This window comes from Periplaneta americana, chromosome 11 (assembly GCF_040183065.1).
Source record: "Periplaneta americana isolate PAMFEO1 chromosome 11, P.americana_PAMFEO1_priV1, whole genome shotgun sequence".
In the NCBI taxonomy this organism is placed as follows: Eukaryota; Metazoa; Arthropoda; class Insecta; order Blattodea; family Blattidae; genus Periplaneta; species Periplaneta americana.
In genome coordinates, this window is record NC_091127.1 from 118,450,724 (window position 1) to 118,469,560 (window position 18,837).

Below are 18,837 nucleotides of genomic sequence, written 5' to 3' on the forward strand. Positions count from 1 at the left end.
AGAACAATTGTTTTTGTACATCTGATGTCTGATTAGTGTAATATGTAGCTAGTCAGCGATGTATGCAATGGAGGGGAAAGGAACTGGCCATCCTACCCCATTATCTCCTGGCCTAGTTGTCTCATGAATGATGTCTTGTTGGTGTCACTTATGGGGTCCAGACCTATCTTCGGACAGTTGACTAAATAGACAGGTAACTTGTTCCAACCAGGATTTTAACCCGTACCCGCTCGTTACACGGTTAGACGTGCTAATCCTTACTCCACAGGGTTGGACCTAGAGCGATCTGCGTTGGCGTTCATCGTTCTGGATTGACTTGGCTTCAAATTGACAACGATAATCATCGTTCATTTGGAAATGACGATAACACAATATTCGTGTATTTAACAATACTTTTATCATTCGAATAACGATTTGATTACTCACCGGCAGGTTCTCGGTTCTCTTATCCAACATTCAGCATGACAGTGATAACGATAGCAGTGAGAGCAGTGTATTGTGCAAGCACTGGAATTTATACATTTTTTTATTCTAATCTCATGCTGTAGGTATCTGCTACTTCCGATAAAGATGTTGCATTCCTGCGTTCCGTAATTAGACAAGAGAAAGAAAGAGAAGAGAGTTGAGACAGAGAGAGAGAGACGACTTGGAGCACTTCTTTATTGCACGCAACTGCGTTATGTTTGTAGCGAGGTTAGCCGAAAGTATAGCATTGACGAGCACTCGGTGTTCTCGAGAACTTTGTTCTCTAGACTGTTCCTTTCTTTTCTCATTCTTGACTTCTCGCGGCATCTACAATCTGAGCAAAGTAATAGAATACTTGTTCACTATTCGAGATATATCTCGAGAACTTACAAGAATCGAATAATTCATATTTTTATACGAGACGACTTGGAGCAAGTCTTTATTGCACGCAACTACGTCATATTTGTAGGTGAGCTTAGCATTTATACTATTGGCCAGCAATCGGTGTTCTCGAGAACTTCGATCTCTAGATTATTTCTTTCTGTTCTCATTCTTCACTTCTCGCAGCATCTACTGTATTATCTGAGCAAAGTATTGGAATACATGTTCACGATTCGAGATATATCTCGAGAACTTACAAGAGTCCAATAATTCGTATTTTTTATTCCAATACTCCTATTAATACCTTGCACATTTCTTAGCTTCTGGACACCCAGTTCTTCTTGTCTACTCAGCTGAACTTGACTGCTTACGTAAACATGATGTCCACGCTCCACGATGGCTCACGGATGATTAACGTTGAAGAGCAAACCGCATTTGTTGGCTGTGCCTTTGTCGTTTATGAAGGTGACATTGAAGGAGCTAATAAAGAATGCAGACTTTCACAAGCTTGTACAGTCTTCCAAGCTGAATTTGTAGCTCTAAAGAAAGCAGTGCTGTGAATGTGTGATGTGAGTGTATCTTGTGTCTCCTAACCAGTGTTTGAATCTGTAGACGATAAATATAAAATAAATCCGATTTCAACAGATATTAGTAACAATATATTTCGCTGTGAGAAACATGCGTGCTTGACTTGTACTCGTGCGGAAAATGAGGGAGCGGATCACCTTGCTAAGGAGGCTGCGTGTTCTGATATTTCATATGAATATACCAAATACGCCAGGACTTATGTTAAAGTAATACCTATTAAAATTTTACAAGTTGGATAACAATGGTATTTCCTCTAGTTAAATAGTGTCAACGCTAAAATTACGAAATAAACGCATTTCCAAACAGCACAAGATAGGTTAACCTTAAAGATATATGACACAATCATGACTGGAAATGCCAAATTCAAACCGTATTTTGAACGCTTCAAAATTTATTTCTCAAATGGTTATGCATGAATATATTATCATTCCTTGCAGGCAATTGATTTCCTGCTATTTGAATGTCTAAAGTGAAACATTATGCCTAAAAGATTGATTAGAAACTTATCTTCACGAGTGTAGCCTAATATGTCTTCCACATTCCATTGACGATGAATTTAGAAGATACTAGAGTTGATAAAATTTACAAGTGATACCTTGAAAACACATTAGAAACTAAATAGACTATTTGTAGCATGTTCTAAAGTAGGCTATTTAACGACGCTGTATCAACTACTAGATTATTTATCGTTGATGGAATTTGTGATAGCGAGATGACGTTTGGCGAGATGAGATTGAGGATTCATCATGTACTTGAGTTGCAATAAATCATCTCAAGCAGGATTCCAATCCATACCGATCATCAAACAAATGTAAATTTTATTTTTAATCTTAGTTTTAGATTTATGTTAAGTTTTATGTTTCTTATTACTTTTTATTATTTTTAACTAACCAAACACATATTTGTGAATTGTGGATACATTAATTTTAGAGATTTAATAATGATACCACAGTCTAGTATATACAGTCACGAAGCTTGAGTTTATGGGGGTACTAGAAACAATAGACTGTGCAGGTACTATTTCGCATTGTCTGTAATGAGGAGATAGTAGCGATCCTAATGGTTAGCAACTATCTATGGATGCATATTTACTATGTCTTGAGCTTCGTGACTGTATGTACTAGACTGTGATGATACTACATGAAAGTGGTTTTTAAATATGCAGTCTCTGTTTCTGTCTGTGTACATCTTTTCCCTTTAAATTATTAGACGAATTTTGTTCATACTTTAAAGCAGCGTTTCTCAAACGTTTTTGAAGTGGGGACCACTTTTTAAAGTCAGAACAGTTCCGCGGACCACCTTACACTTGTTCCCTTTGAAATCAAATTTATCGTTTTCATAGCATATTTTGATACCAGTATATTTAGAGAAGGCCTACTGGCCTTAGCTCTGCCAGATTAAATAAATATATTATTATTATTATTAAATTATTATTATTACTTATATTTTTTAAACTTAATTAAGGTTCGGTACTTTGTTCCTCTGTTATGAATTCGAATGGTCCCTGGCTGGGTTATAGGCGCGGAGCCAGATGTGCAGGGAAAAGATGGCGAGAAACACTACGTATATAGTGCTTTAAATCCCTCTTTTGTTGCTGAGAGTAGAGTGGGAAGTCGATAGACGGGTAGGGTAATAAATTTCATAAAATGTTAGTACTGGGAGAAAAAGTGAAATTCGATTGCCACGTGTCATTTCCAAACTCTGAGATTTTAAGCTATAGTGTGATAAGCAATTCGTTTGAATTTTTTTTCTGTCTTTTTTGAAGGACCACAAGGGAAGACCACGAGGACTACAGGTGGTCGGCAGACAATAGTTTGAGAAACGCTGCTTTAAAGTGTTACATGAACCAATTTATTCGGGAGTAGGCCTACGTACATATGTAATTTTTACTTCATCTGATAATTTTAAGTATTTATGTAAAGGAAGGGATCGTAAGAATTCTGGATGAAATGACAAACATTTACTTAACTTTTGCTATTTTAATTGCTACGTAATACAATGAAGCAAGTAAAGAGATAGGTTTGAAAGTAAATCCCGAAAAGACAAAGTATATGATTATGTCTCGTGACCAGAATATTGTACGAAATGGAAATATAAAAATTGGAAATTTATCTTTTGAAGAGGTGGAGAAGTTCAAATATCTTGGAGCAACAGTAACAAATATAAATGCTATTCGGGAGGAAATTAAACACAGAATAAATATGGGAAATGCCTGTTATTATTCGGTTGAGAAGCTTTTATCATCCAGTCTGCTGTCAAAAAATCTGAAAGTTAGAATTTATAAAACAGTTATGTTCTTTATGGTAGTGAAATTTGGACTCTCACTTTGAGAGAGGAACATAGGTTAAGGGTGTTTGAGAATAAGGTGCTTAGGAAAATATTTGGGGCTAAGAGGGCTGAAGTTACAGGAGAATGGAGAAAGTTACACAACGCAGAACTGCACGCATTGTATTCTTCACCTGACATAATTAGGAACATTAAATCCAGACGTTTGAGATGGGCAGGACATGTAGCACGTATGGGCGAATCCAGAAATGCATATAGAGTGTTAGTTGGGAGGCCGGAGGGAAAAAGACCTTTGGGAAGGCCGAGACGTAGATGGGAGGATAATATTAAAATGGATTTGAGGGAGGTGGGATATGATGATAGAGACTGGATTAATCTTGCTCAGGATAGGGACCAATGGCGGGCTTATGTGAGGGCGGCAATGAACCTCCGTGTTCCTTAAAAGCCAGTAAGTAAGTACGTAATACAATGAAGAATATGTCATTTAAAAATATTAATGTTTTCAATAAAATTGGTAACAAACATCAAACCCAAGTGAGAATTTCATTAGATTTGCCAATCATAATCTCTTGCATTCACAGCGCTTAATTTAATATCTAATCTTATCCTGATGAACTTTCGTGGGAGGAAAGATTGAAGTTATGCGGCTTGAGTAAACTTTGGTGACATAACGTCCTGGGAGGCTCTGCTGAGGGAGGGGAGAAAACATTAAAGTATTCTGCTAACCTTCAAGCACTTATTTCCTTATTGATGCTCTTTCAAGAGGAAGTCTTTCTCTCTCTTTTCCTTTCTTACGAGGAAACTTGATCGAAATAAATTGAATGACTAATGGAGAGTAGTCTTGCGGTGTGGAGAATTGACATCAATGTGATGAAAGTTGTGGGCAAGGAATACGGTCACATCCGCGCTCCGTAGGTGAACGACGCCAATCCGAAGTTGCTGAGGCTCGCCGCTGTCGGGATATAAGCGATGCCACGGGGTTCCAGGGTGTAGAGCACAGTTCGGTCTCCGAGGAGTCAGGCTGCCAGCGATACTTCGAGACTGAACACTTCCCCGGAGCTTCTTACTTGTGTGATTCGAAGGCGTGTGAAGACGCGGAAAATTATTGGTAAGTGATCTACATAGTCACAAATGCTTTATTTACAAATGTTAGGTTCATATTTCATTTTCAGAACTCCGAAGATACAAGTACCTTGTTTTAAATCTCTCTCACTTTCCTCTCTGTTTCATAATTTCATATCTCTAACTTTCTCTTATTCCGTCTCAATTATTGTCTTTCTCTTTCAAACTTTCTTTATTTTCTTCGCTTTTTTGTTCGTTTTTTCCTTCATTTATATATCCCCTCGCTTTCTTCTTGAATCCTATGTATGGAATTGCTGATAATAAGTTCTTAGTGTTGCATTGAAACTTCGATCTCGCTACACACCACACACAGAACTGAAATCTGATTTGTGTTTCGTTATTTCATGGAAATAAAACTGAGAGATGGTAAAACTTTACAAATGTACATATCTGGAAAGATCAATTAAGTCAGTTTTCGTAAGGTTGAGTATCAGTGATAGCTTATGTTTGGCTTGTTTAAGATTTTGATATGCCTTACATCTACGCTCTTTGGTAAGTTATTTACATACACCGGGACGTCATTTTATTTTTACTAACATTTATTATATTAACCTGGCTATATCTTTAGATTAGCGGTTGAGAACCGGAAACACTGTTTGCTATCCCCTTCCACGACCGGAGTTTGATTATACTGGCGTAAATACAAACAAATCACTTTATTACGTATAGAAGGGAAGAAAAGTAGTTCATCCATTTACGTAAACTAGGAAATATCACGATTTTGAGTTTGATAATTTTCATTAGGTTTTTCTTTAATCAAAATATAGTACGGTACTGTATTAACAATAAGTATCTTTACTCACGAACTGAGCTGTCCATGTGGACGTATTCATTATGTAGTGTATATTACACTATGTACAGCACATTAACGTACGATATAGAGAGTGATTTTAAATTGAAAAATAATCATAATATGGATATTTAAACACATTTTTTAAAATGGTGGCCGTTCATTTCGATACAGGCTTCAGTTCTATGTGCGTATTATCACACTATAGACTATTGTACCTAATCCCAATTACCAGTTTCGTTCTTCGTACTAGTAACTCATGTTGAAATAATTTTGTACCTACTCTTTAAAAGAGTACCTTACGTACTGTAAATTCAATCTTCACTTCTACCCGATCCGAAAAGATAAAATTACTCAGACATGCTATTTACTGTCCATCCAAGTGGTTATGTCGCAGGATCGAAGAAAGGGGGAAATCACGTGGCAGTTAAGTACTTTACGAGGCCCTTTTATTTAAGTTATTTTAAACAGTTGTATAATACTGCGTAGACGTCCAATTCCTAACAGATAATGTTTACAGAAAAGAGCTAAGATAGCCCACCACTAGCCTTTACATAGAGGCGAGCAGAAGTAGGTGGGGGAAACCGGGATGCGACATAAGCAAACGGACGCGAAAATATGATTCAATAATGAAAGCTCTTTCTTCACTGGGAAACGCGACCATATTTCTGGAACGTGCTATACTCACTAAATCAGTACTGTAGGCTATACTGTGACCGTAAGGCGACTTTGACTGCATAATTATGCAGCCTTGGTTCTGTGTGGAGGACGATTGAACTTCATTAGTAGAAGGGGTGGGAGTGAAGTACATTAAAAATCTCATGTACAATAAAAATTGAAGTAAAAATAAAATGATGTCCCTGTACAAATAGATTTACTCTGGACCGAAAAAGGAGTGCTTTCCAGCATAGTGCAACATAATGGTGATACCAGTCGGCTACGTGGTGATTTCGTCTGAAAATGTCTGAGAAAATCATCAGTCGGGTATATAGGAAACGAAGAAGCGACTTGGGTGGGTTTATAGCAGTGGTCGTCAGCACTCGTTGAAATTGGTATCGGGTAAGGAGAGTATCGGAATATGCACCTTCGTGCAGAAGTGAGAGAAAGAAAGTAGTAGTAGTTGTGCGAGCGATAAGTAGCTGTAGACGAGGACACTATTTGCCGCAACTTTAAACATTATCATGTCGTACCTCCTATGATAATCAATCGCGCTGTAACTTTTAGGATTCATACTGTAGATAAATGTCTAAGGAAAGTATAGAAAAAATTCGAAATCAAAACTTTCCTGGAAAGTGAGAAAAAATACTAACTTCGAAGTGACCTGTTCAAAATAGACATTGACACCCTCAAGATTTGATAAGCGACAAAATATTTATTTTTTACTTTAGATAAGGGGTCAAAGCGAAAGAAATGAAGTAAAACCTGTAACTCATAAACAATGAAATGATACTACAATCGTGTTTCTAATATATAAAAGAATGCTATTGTCTTTCTTCTTTGCTTACTTTCCTAACCTTTTTTTTTCCTTTTTCTCGTCTCATATCTATTTTAACCCTCTCGCTCACTCGTTTACTGTTTCTCTAATAATCTTCTAGTTTCCTTGTTTCTTAATTTTATTGATTTATTTTATTTATGATGTTCTCTTTCTCCATTTCATTGTTTGCATAGTTTCCTCCTCCATTACTTTACTAAATCTTAAAGTACGAGATAAATATCTTGTTTCTAAAATATGTTAGAAATGTTTCTACCAACTCCTTGTCATTATTCTTCTCTGTTCACACTATTCTCTTTTTCGTTTCTTATTTATTTCTTTGTTAATTTTTACTCTTTTATTCTTACTTTTGTTTCTTTACGAATCCATCTCTCCTTAATTTCGTTCTGTTTTATTTCCTATTTCCTTCCGGTTTATACGTTTCTCTTTCCCTCTACTTATACAGGGTGAACCATAAGTAATGTCATTAATTTCAAGGAGTTATTCTTTGAGATATTTCAAACAAAAACGATAATACAATTTCACTTTGACTTTACAACTTGTCACTTTCATAGAACTTAAAGTAAGAAATTTAAATAAAGAGTGTCCTGTTTCCATAATCCGATAGAATGCTTATTTCTATGGTTTCCTCCTCCCACTTCATACTTCTCGTGTCTTTCCTCATTTTCTGTTTTATTTCCCATCTTCTTCCAGTTTATACGTTTCTCTTTCCCTCTATCTATACAGGATAAATCGTAAGTAATGTCATTAAATTCAGAAGATTATTCTCTGAGACATTTCAAACAAAAACGATCATACAATTTATTTTACTCGTTCCTGTTTCCTTTTCAAAATACAAATTGTTCTGTATGAAACTTTTTCAGCGTGTTTTTGGGAAAGCCATTGATATAATTCCCAATAATTTAAGAGAGCAATGTATTATTATATTTATTATGGAAGGAATTTTATTTCTGTCCTTTATATGTGCACAAATTTCATCCGAACAAATTTACGTTTCGTTCTGAAAAGGAATTTTAAAATGTTACGTTTGTTCGGATCAAATTTCTGTACATTCAAACGATAAAACTAAAATTCTTTTAACCTAGCAGTATCACAATATTAGAATATTAGGAATTAAATCAATGGCTTTCCCAAAACACGCTATATTTCATATAAAACAATTTTTATGTCGCAAAGGAAGCAAGAACGAGCAAAATTGTATTATACTTTTTTGTTTGAAACATCTCAAAGAATAACCCCCTCAGATTACTGACATTACTTACGGTTAAGCCTGTATATTTTTCTTTAAATTGTCACATATTCAACTTATTCCTTTTCTTTTCTATTTTCTTACAGTGTATTTCCATTCTGATACTCTTTTAACGTCCTCTTAATGTTCATTAATTTATTAATTTTCTCGTTGGTCTCCCTTAAGTTTTAAATGATAAGAATCAAAATCATATGAGTACCTTCCTCCTAAAAACCTCTTAAACCTTCTCTGTATGTTCTAACTTCCCAATCTCGTTAGATTTCTTGTCCTCTTTGTCGCGCTTGATTCCTCATTTTTCTCACTTTATATCTGTTTTTCTCCTCTTGTTATCTTCTTCCTTTCCAGTACTTGGGTTCTTCCAACTCACGATGTTCTTTCCTTAATTTCATTTACTTTTGTCCTTTATTATATGGATATTCTTACATACTGAAAATCATTTCCCCATAATTTACCTCTTAAAAATTTTGTCAAGTAATTCTCATGGGCCAAGTGATTACAATTAGATACGTGTTTAGCAATAATGATTTAAGAAAGAAAATTTTCTTCAGTATCTTGAAATGGAAAATTTTTTCTCTTAGAATATTGTTGCTTACTTCGTCCCTTTGCTTTAGACTCAAGGGCTTCACTTATACTTTTCACTCAGTATTCTCATTAGCCATCAGCTTACGAAATGAAATATATAAGTCGTCTATAGTCCGACCGTTCATTTAATACTCAGGCGATATCAAAGAAGGCGCTTTATTTTTAAGAGACAAGATAAGTGTTTATTTATTGCTTAGGTCTTCTCATATGCCGCTTCAATCACAAGAAGGGTTACCATAAGTCTACTAATGATGCGTTACCAATTTAGGGAGTCAGAAGCAAAGGGGTACAAGTGCACTGCAGTTACTTGTGAGAAAATGTGTTTGAAAATGTTTAAACTTTCGTAAATCCCGTGAAGTTTTAATTTTAAATTTTAACGTGAGATATTCTTAAAAGATATATCCCTTTGCTACTAAAATATTTAATGCATTATCTTACTCTGAGTGTACTTAACTCATTTTTTTAAATGTCACATGTAGGCCTAACCCTTTGCTTCTGATCCCCTCAATTGTAATTGACATTCTCTTATCTACTACACGTGGAGTAAAAACCAATGTCGAATCTGGAGTTGATTGATGACGAAAAAAAGATTAGTAATTTTAATTTCATTTTTAGTTAAAAGTAACTTTGAAGCTTAAAATGTATTCACTGTGGATGGTGGCGGTAGAAATCAATGTACATGGATGTCGGTATAAAAATAATTGTAACCAGAAATAATTTTTGGAACGAAAAAGTGACAACGCTTGACATTAAAAGTATTGATGCGTGCAAGAAAGACGGTATCCAACACAAAGCCTTCCACTTGGGTATTAGAATCTGGGACTATAACGTTTGATGACTCAAAATAACGCCAATTTCACATTTATTTGGATATAAAAATATCGATTAACAAACGAGCACTGACGAATGTATTGTGGCAACTTTACTTATCTAATCTTAATTGCCACAACACTATTAGCTTCACATGAGGCTGACGCAAGCCTACCATTTTAAAATAATGTTACTTGCGGTTCGCGCAGTTACCCATACTCTAGCTCTAACAAGCGTGAAGTTCTACATTAAGTTGAATGCGATTTATTATTGCCTGAGAAAACTGTTTCTTGTAGTTAATTTTTCACTTCTGGTATTATTAAATATTATTCATACTTCCGCTTCTGCTACTACTAAATACTACTATTTCCACTTCTGCTACTACTAAATACTACTACTTCCACTCCTGCTACTACTAAATACTAGTTCTACTTCCACTTCTGCTACTACTAAATACTACTACTTCCACTCCTGCTACTACTAAATACTAGTTCTACTTCCACTTCTGCTACTACTAAATACTACTACTTCCACTCCTGCTACTACTAAATACTACTAAATACTAGTTCTACTTCCACTTCTGCTACTACTAAATACTACTACTTCCACTCCTGCTACTACTAAATACTAGTTCTACTTCCACTTCTGCTACTACTAAATACTACTACTTCCACTCCTGCTACTACTAAATACTACTACTTCCACTTCTGCTACTACTAAATACTACTTCCACTCCTGCTACTACTAAATACTAGTTCTACTTCCACTTCTGCTACTACTAAATACTACTACTTCCACTCCTGCTACTACTAAATACTAGTTCTACTTCCACTACTGCTACTACTAAATACTACTACTTCCACTCCTGCTACTACTAAATACTAGTTCTACTTCCACTTCTGCTACTACTAAATACTACTACTTCCACTCCTGCTACTACTAAATACTAGTTCTACTTCCACTACTGCTACTACTAAATACTACTACTTCCACTTCTGCTACTACTAAATACTACTTCCACTTCTACTACTACTAAATAGGCCTACTGCTTCTACTTCCACTCCTGTTACTACTAAATACTAGTTCTACTTCCACTTCTGCTACTACTAAATACTACTACTTCCACTCCTGCTACTACTAAATACTACTACTTCCACTTCTGCTACTACTAAATACTACTACTTCCACTCCTGCTACTACTAAATACTAGTTCTACTTCCACTTCTGCTACTACCAAATACTACTACTTCCACTCCTGCTACTACTAAATATTAGTTCTACTTCCACTCCTGCTACTACTAAATACTACTAATTCCACTTCTGCTACTACTAAATACTACTTCCACTTCTACTACTACTAAATAGGCCTACTGCTTCTACTTCCACTCCTGTTACTACTAAATACTAGTTCTACTTCCACTTCTGCTACTACTAAATACTAGTTCTACTTCCACTTCTGCTACTACTAAGTAATAGTTCTACTTCCATTTCTGCTTCTACCAAATACTACTTCTACTTCCACTTCTCTTACTACTAAATACTACTTCCACTTCCACTTCTGCTACTATCAAATACTACTTCTACTTTCATTTCTGCTACTACTAGGTAACCCTTCTACTACCACTTCTGCTACTAGTAGCTAATACTGCTACTCCCACTTCTGTTACTACTAGCTACTACTACTCCCACTTCTGCTACTACTAGCTATTACTGCTACTTCCACTTCTGCTACTACTAGCTACTACTACTCCCACTTCTGCTACTGCTATCTACTACTGCTACTCCCACTTCTGCTCTACTAGCTATTACTGCTACTCCCACTTCTTCTATTACTAGCTACTACTGCTAATCCCACTTCTGCTACTACTAGCTACTACTTCTACTTCCGTTTCTACTACTAGGCTACTACTTATACTTCAACTTCTGCCACTACTACTACTACTTCCACTTATGCTGCTATTATTTATACTTCCACTTCTGCTACTACTACTATTTCCATTTCTGGTACAAGGATCTATTACTTTTGTTACTACTTCTGCTACTTTTGTTACTATTTCTGCTACTGTTACTACAACTTATACGAGACTCGTGTTACTTTTGATACGATGACAAAATTAGTCTGGTAAATTCAGAAGTCGCATTCTTTGTTTGTCTCGTATTTTTAATTGGTTATTTTAAGACGGTTTATCAACTGCTAAGATTATCTAGCGTATGAATTAAATGAAGATTATAATGCCATGGAAATGAATCCAGGGTCCAGCGCCGAATGTTATCCAGTATTTGCTCTTAATTGGTTGATGGGAAATTCCGCAAAAACCTCAAATAAGTAACTTGCCCCAATCGAATCTCGTATCTTTCACAAATGACGTTTGCTCGAGCTTTCAAAAGTATTTTATAACTTGTCATAAAAGTTTACGTATTGACATTCACTAGCTAAGAGAGAGAGATTCGCGTCATAAATATTCATTTCATAATTTAAATTGAAAAAATTAGGCCTATATTTAAAAATAGCTGTGAAAGGTTAGCAAATATGTTTTAGGGAATATCCTTATTTATGGAAAATGAGCTGATCGAAGTTGTGATATCAAATTATTATTGAAACTCAAAATATTGATCTACCCATCGAAGAGTTACAATATCGATCATGTTTGAGAATAAGGTTCTTAGGAAAATATTTGGGGCTAAGAGGGATGAAGTTACAGGAGAATGGACAAAGTTACACAACGCAGAACTGCACGCATTGTATTCTTCACCTGACGTAATTAGGAACATTAAATCCAGACGTTTGAGATGGGCAGGGCATGTAGCACGTATGCGCGAATTCAGAAATGCATATAGAGTGTTAGTTGGAAGACCGGAGGGAAAAAGACCTTTGGGGAGGCCGAGACGAAGATGGGAGGATAATATAAAAATGAATTTGAGGGAAGTGGGATATAATGATACTGTTGCTCCTGCTACTGATACTACTACTACTATTACTACTACTACTACTACTATTACTACTACTATCACCACACCCATTACCACTAGGCCTACCACTACCACTTTTAAGAAAATAATGCACTTTTTGTCTCTAGGAGAAGTCACTGTTTTCCTTAGTTAATAATTCGTTTCTTTGTATTGTTTTATTCCAGACAAGACAAGATGGTTTCAGTGCTCAGAGTATTGCTGGTGGTTATGCTGTTCTTTGCCACATGCTGCAGCATGTCCATAAAACGAAGAAACAGCAGAAGTATAGAACTGTTCTACGACACGCAGACTCCTTACAAATACGGCTGCCACAGGGGCTACTGTTGGGCAGAGTGCGTAGGCGTACTCTTTGAACGTGGAGTAGAGTGGTGTTACACAACCAAGGGAAACTCCCAAAATTACCGCTACGTGAAGTGCAAGACAAGTTTTGACTGTAACCCAAAATGGAACTGCGCGGGACCATGCACAGCTTTCTAGAAAAAGTGTAACCATTCAACCTCAAAGACTTGGATTTATACAGCCTTTTATTATAATCGAATTTACTTTTATTACGACAGAATCATTCTACTAGGAGGCTCCCTAAATTACTGGCTCTCACGATTGCTTTTTGACGATGTCTACATCGTTTGGGTTTGTGCTGAACTGTTAAAGAATCATTTTATTTAAATATATTTCTAAAACATTTCTTTTGAGGACAAATTTCAAGTTCAGTTCAAATTTTTATAAGACAGTAGAAGGTAAATAGTGTCGTAGACAGTGAAAATAGGAATCAACGTCAGGCTTTGGCACGAATCGGAGTCACATGATTATAATGGTCTAGTCATGGCCATCTTGACAATCTCCTAGTATAAATACATGTTCTGAGTTCTTAGAAAACAAAGGAATTGCTATATTAAACTCATGTTAAACGTGCATTTATATATAAATCTCTTCAATGTTGGCCATGTTATGACTAAGAACGTGACGTCGCGCCGTAGCCTGTCTTTCTCGGCCAATGTATTGATTTCATGACATGGAAATTGATTCAGTATATCGTTTGCTAATAAATGATACCTCGTATCTATAAAAATGATCATTTAGCTTATCTACGTTATTATTTAAATTAATTACATTATTATTGTGTTCGCAAATTTGGGCAGTTAATATTTTGTCCACGAGTAGGAGATCTTGAAAGGAGAAACATAATAAAATGTTTGTGTATTTTGAGAAAAGAAATTAAAGTTTTTTTTTTTTCGCCTGCAAATTTACAGTTACGAAGTATCACTTCTTAGTCATCAATATATAATACCAATGCCTACTAGATATCAAAATACATAGGAAATAAAGAAAGAACTATCTTCTTTGACAATAGCCCCTAAAGGTCTATCTTTTCTATTAAATTTTAAGAGAGTGCGCATTAATTTAAATTATCGTTGAAAACACTAAGTTCATGTTCAATAAAAGAAAATGTATAAATATAAAAATATGTTGCACATGTTCTCCAAAAGTAATCGAACTTTACACAGCGTGCCAAACAGCGAATTTAGAATTAGAGTAGCGATAAAGCATATGCATTCCAGTTCATACAAGAACTTCGTTGAAAAAGTCTATGACTTTCTCTTGCTTACATTCTTCACAATTAAATTTATCGCTGTATTCTATTTAACTAAAAATGTTAGCTTGTGAAAGAAAATTGTGTAAGAGTTGAAATACAGACCGATTATTTAGTCCTGACAGCTCGACGACGCGAAAGAGGGGAAGTAATAGAAGTAGTGGGGAGAGTTCCTGAGTAGAGATAAGGGCGAGCGGTCAGTAAAGGAATGCAGTACAGCTTAACTTACTAGAAACATACCGCTCTACCGCTCGCATGACATCCGATCGCTTTGAAAGCAAGCGATTGACTAACCCAAGCACCCCTTGGCGTAACCAAATGGACTCATCTGACCCAGGCGCACATTGCCGGCGACTGTCAGGACTAAATAATTGTACTGTACCTGTCAGATCAATTTGTAAAACGCTTCTCAGCTACGTAGTACAGACTCCAAAGACAAATAGAGTCGTCATGTTGACAATGTTTAAGAATAATATGGTAAAAGAGTTGTGCAACTCTTATGACATTAACATTTTAAATACGCATAAGATTCACCAGACAAAAATCGCGTTTTTAGATTTCAGAGCACAATATACCGATAGATCTACACTTAATGGCAATATCATGGAATATTAATCACATTATTCTCCTATTGTTGATAAGTTAGCGCTCTGGTCCAAGTCTTACAATATCTAGTAGGCAATGGTAATGCATGCAGTTCGAGATAGTATATAAATTGTTTTCCACGTAATCATAGGTATCCATTACAAGATATGAAAGAATAGGAAAGAAACTTATCAAATGACTGAGTAGTACAAAGTTCCTGTCTCTTAGTAAAATAAATATAGCACAGGAAAGAACAATTTATGTTAAGAAAACTTATTTCATAAGTAATTTCTCAGAAACTATGAGATATTAAAAATTATTTGTACTTTTATGTTATATTTCAAGAAAGGTAACACTATGCAGTATTGCACATGCAATATACAAATAGCGTGAAAATTAGGAACTTTATTACATTCTGTATCTTGATTACTATTGCGGATAGTTGGTTACTTCTCTCTGGATTTCATAGTCTGATACTGGAAAAATTCGTTACTGACGATCATAGAATTATATATGGAACTGACCCCTTTCGGAATTTAATTTTGACTAAATTAGCAGTAAATTTTATCTACTGGATTCCGAAGCAAAGAACTTTGCTGAGAGGAATGTGACGTTGCAATTTACAAGTTCGAGCCGTTGCGAAATTCAGTGTGCATTAATTCTCTACAACCAAACCTGTAAACATTCTCCTTCTAGAACCAGGCAACATTGAAGACATAGCGATTCCGTTCTCTAGTCGTGCATGACGTAAACTGAACACTACAATCAAACAAACATGACGCAACAACACATACTGTACACTTGACTTCAATGAAGAGAAGAATCACAAAACTACACGTAAGAAATGATCTCATGAAGTACTGTACAACTGGACACGAAGGTCAGATGTTTGTTACTTTGACATTATACTCAGCACATTTCGAATTGGAGGATCAAGGTTACGTACAAACGTACAAACCACGCACGACTCACTGAACTGAAAACAATGAACTGAAGCACTGATAATCCCCACTGTCCCAGCTGACTTTAGTTGAGAATGTTCCAGGATTGGTGTAAGCACAGGTGGAAAATGCAGTCCATTGCTTGACCTTGATCCAGCAGTCCGAAATGCGCTGAATATAGACAATCTGGAGCGTTATCGGCAGCCAATGAGAATCAGACTATCCACGCGTTCTGATAGCGCCCATCTCTCACCCCTCTAAACAACTTTGCACCTCTCAGGCTATTGGAAAGTTCTCTTCTTTGGAAGACAGTAGAACCTAGACACCTCTGATTCAGATATAATCTACGACAGAGAACTTTATTTACCTACCCAACGAAGCCAAGCCAAGAATTTGTACCGTGTTTAAGATGTAACCGCTCTGGAAAGGGTTGGATCGTCAGTTTGGTGTCAGACATAGTGGTCACTCCGGCGACGAACTCTTACATTTTGTGGAAATGTTTTCTTATTCCTATCGGTATTGACATTCTTATGTTATTTCGCATGACATTGACATACTGTGGGACTCTCGTAACATGGGTTGGCGCGATGCCAGGCCTCCAAACTACGTAACACTGACAAAAACGTCGATGCAGTACACAAATCTCGAATTGATTCTCAAAAATAATTATTCTAAAATGCAAAACTAAATGGAATATTTGTTTTAAGTACACTGCGTGGCAAAAGTCTCTCCGCAGTGAACTCAGAGGAGCGTTGGCAACACTAAGATAAGGCGAGGGAGCAGCGATGAGGGCCTTGACCTAGAGTAGGTAGTAACTGAACAGCATTCTACGTACGTATAGCTGAATGTGGATATTATGCTTGTAAGCGGAATTCGTTGTCAACGTAACTGAGTGTGCTAGCGCATCGCCCTCGCTGCGGAGAGACTTATGCCACGCACTAAATGTATAGTATCATTAATTTAATATAAAAGTTCTCGGTTTCAGAAAAATAACATTTTGTTAGAATAGACTGAAATGATACTTATATAGTGTCTAAACTATTGGTTTCTTAGAAATGCTTTAAATGGCTCAGAGTTCGTTAGCCTGAGGTTGTAAAGAAAGTGATTATGGTGCAAAGATTATCCGTTCCATTTTGTCTGGTATTGTCTATCCACTATTGTTGTATTATCTGCTTATTGTTACTTTACCGTCTCTGTTTCCTCGTAGTTTAAAAGGTTGTAAAATAATAATTAACAAGCTTATAGGTAGGCTACTCGCATAGAACATTACGGAACAAATTCATCAGTCAACCAATTATGTAAAACAGATCTAGGAAGTCATTGCATCAGAAAACTGAATAGTAGGAATTATTTCAGCAAAATCGCTGTAGGTTCTTTTAGTTTCTGAGAAGAAAATCTTAATATTAAGAACTCTGTACAAACATAACAAGCTAAAAGCTTATTTTTAATTAATGTATATAGCATAGCCTATATGAATGTGTATGCGTGTGTGTGTGTGCGTATGTGACTGTAACTGGTTTGATTTAGGAATCCAGATTCTTGATTCTACCGTCTGAACTCTTTTGCCAGACAAGCTACAGACATTATACTGTATAAAATACTTTTGATTTTGTACTTTGTGTATAAATTATTATATTTCAAGTATATTGAAATGTGCACTTGAAGACAGACCAGACAGTTGGAATTTATTATTTATAAATATCAGCTGTTGTGAGTACTTTCTGTCTTCCCTTATCAATAACCTCACTTTATAAACAAGTGAGACTTAAGAGCATATGTGATAAAAGATTCCGGAGATGCATGCAAAAACAAATACTGGAACATATATACAAATGTACAGAAATATTTTCTAAAGTATGGACTATAAATTTGATGTTATAATGAGTAATTATAGTAGGAAGAACTTGATACCAATGTGCTCTGCTGTTGCAATATGTAGTGATATTTTAATCGTTTTCTTCGTCAATCACACAGGAAAGCTATCACTTGACGGGCGATTTGTTACACTGAAAATGTTCTTCCTGCTTCATAAAGACGTTACCGGTACCCACGCATAACATAAAGGAAGAAAGTAGGTTGTAAGCATTAAGGTTTAAAAAGGTAGAGGATTTTCCTCTAGTATCCATATTTTAATATACAAATGCAGCTTCCTTAATAAAATAGTTTTGAAATGGACGAAAACCAATGCAGCAATGCATTTTGTTCTATAAATAAGAAAACATGAAATATAATTAACATATTTATATCTTGATATCCACAATCAAATACATTTACATTCGTGGACCAAGGCATAAATGTAATAGAATATTATCTCTTCAGATGTTCCAGAATATTATATACGATACGTGCTTTACATATAAATCCGGAATCTAGTGATAATGTTTTATAAATCAGCTATTTTACTTATCAATATTGTATAATGATAAAACCATTCTTCTATTTGAAGATTGTTGTTAATTCATTAGACTGCTATATCGTAACGCTTAATTTAGCTGACTAAGAGTTAAGAATGTATGTAAATATATTTAATAAATAAAGATGACTGAATAGACGATTTATTTCTGTAATTTATTTCCTATAAAATTTTAATATACTTTTTGGGCGAATAGTTGAAATATCTAGACCAGGCCTGTCACTGGGGGCATTCAGCTCTCAGGGCGTACAGCGAGAGTCGGGGCCATAGACAAATAACAGAAAGATATGCAGCTCAATGCTAAAACGATGCCAACATAGGCTGCCAGGACGACCGTAGAGGCATCTGTAGTCTTGTGTAAACAAAATCGGTAACAACATTTTACCACCCACCTCTACTGCTCTGTCGGTAACTACGTTCACTATTATACCAGCCCATTTTATTTACTAGTACAGAATGAATTATTTCTTTTAAAATACTTCACTTTTGGTGAAAATGTTTGAATGCAAATTTTATTGTTTTTCATTTTGTATAATATACAATATTCCATATATACCTTGTAAAAGGCGGAG

General features: G+C 35.6%; 1 long non-coding RNA gene across 1 annotated transcript; it reads left to right on the top strand.

Moving 5' to 3' along the window:
- Positions 1-4,360: 4,360 nt before the first annotated feature.
- On the top strand, positions 4,361-18,406 carry LOC138709273 (uncharacterized). The gene is made up of 2 exons (XR_011334899.1): positions 4,361-4,828; positions 12,900-18,406. It is a non-coding gene; the product is annotated as an uncharacterized lncRNA (long non-coding RNA).
- The last annotated feature ends 431 nt before the right edge of the window (positions 18,407-18,837 follow it).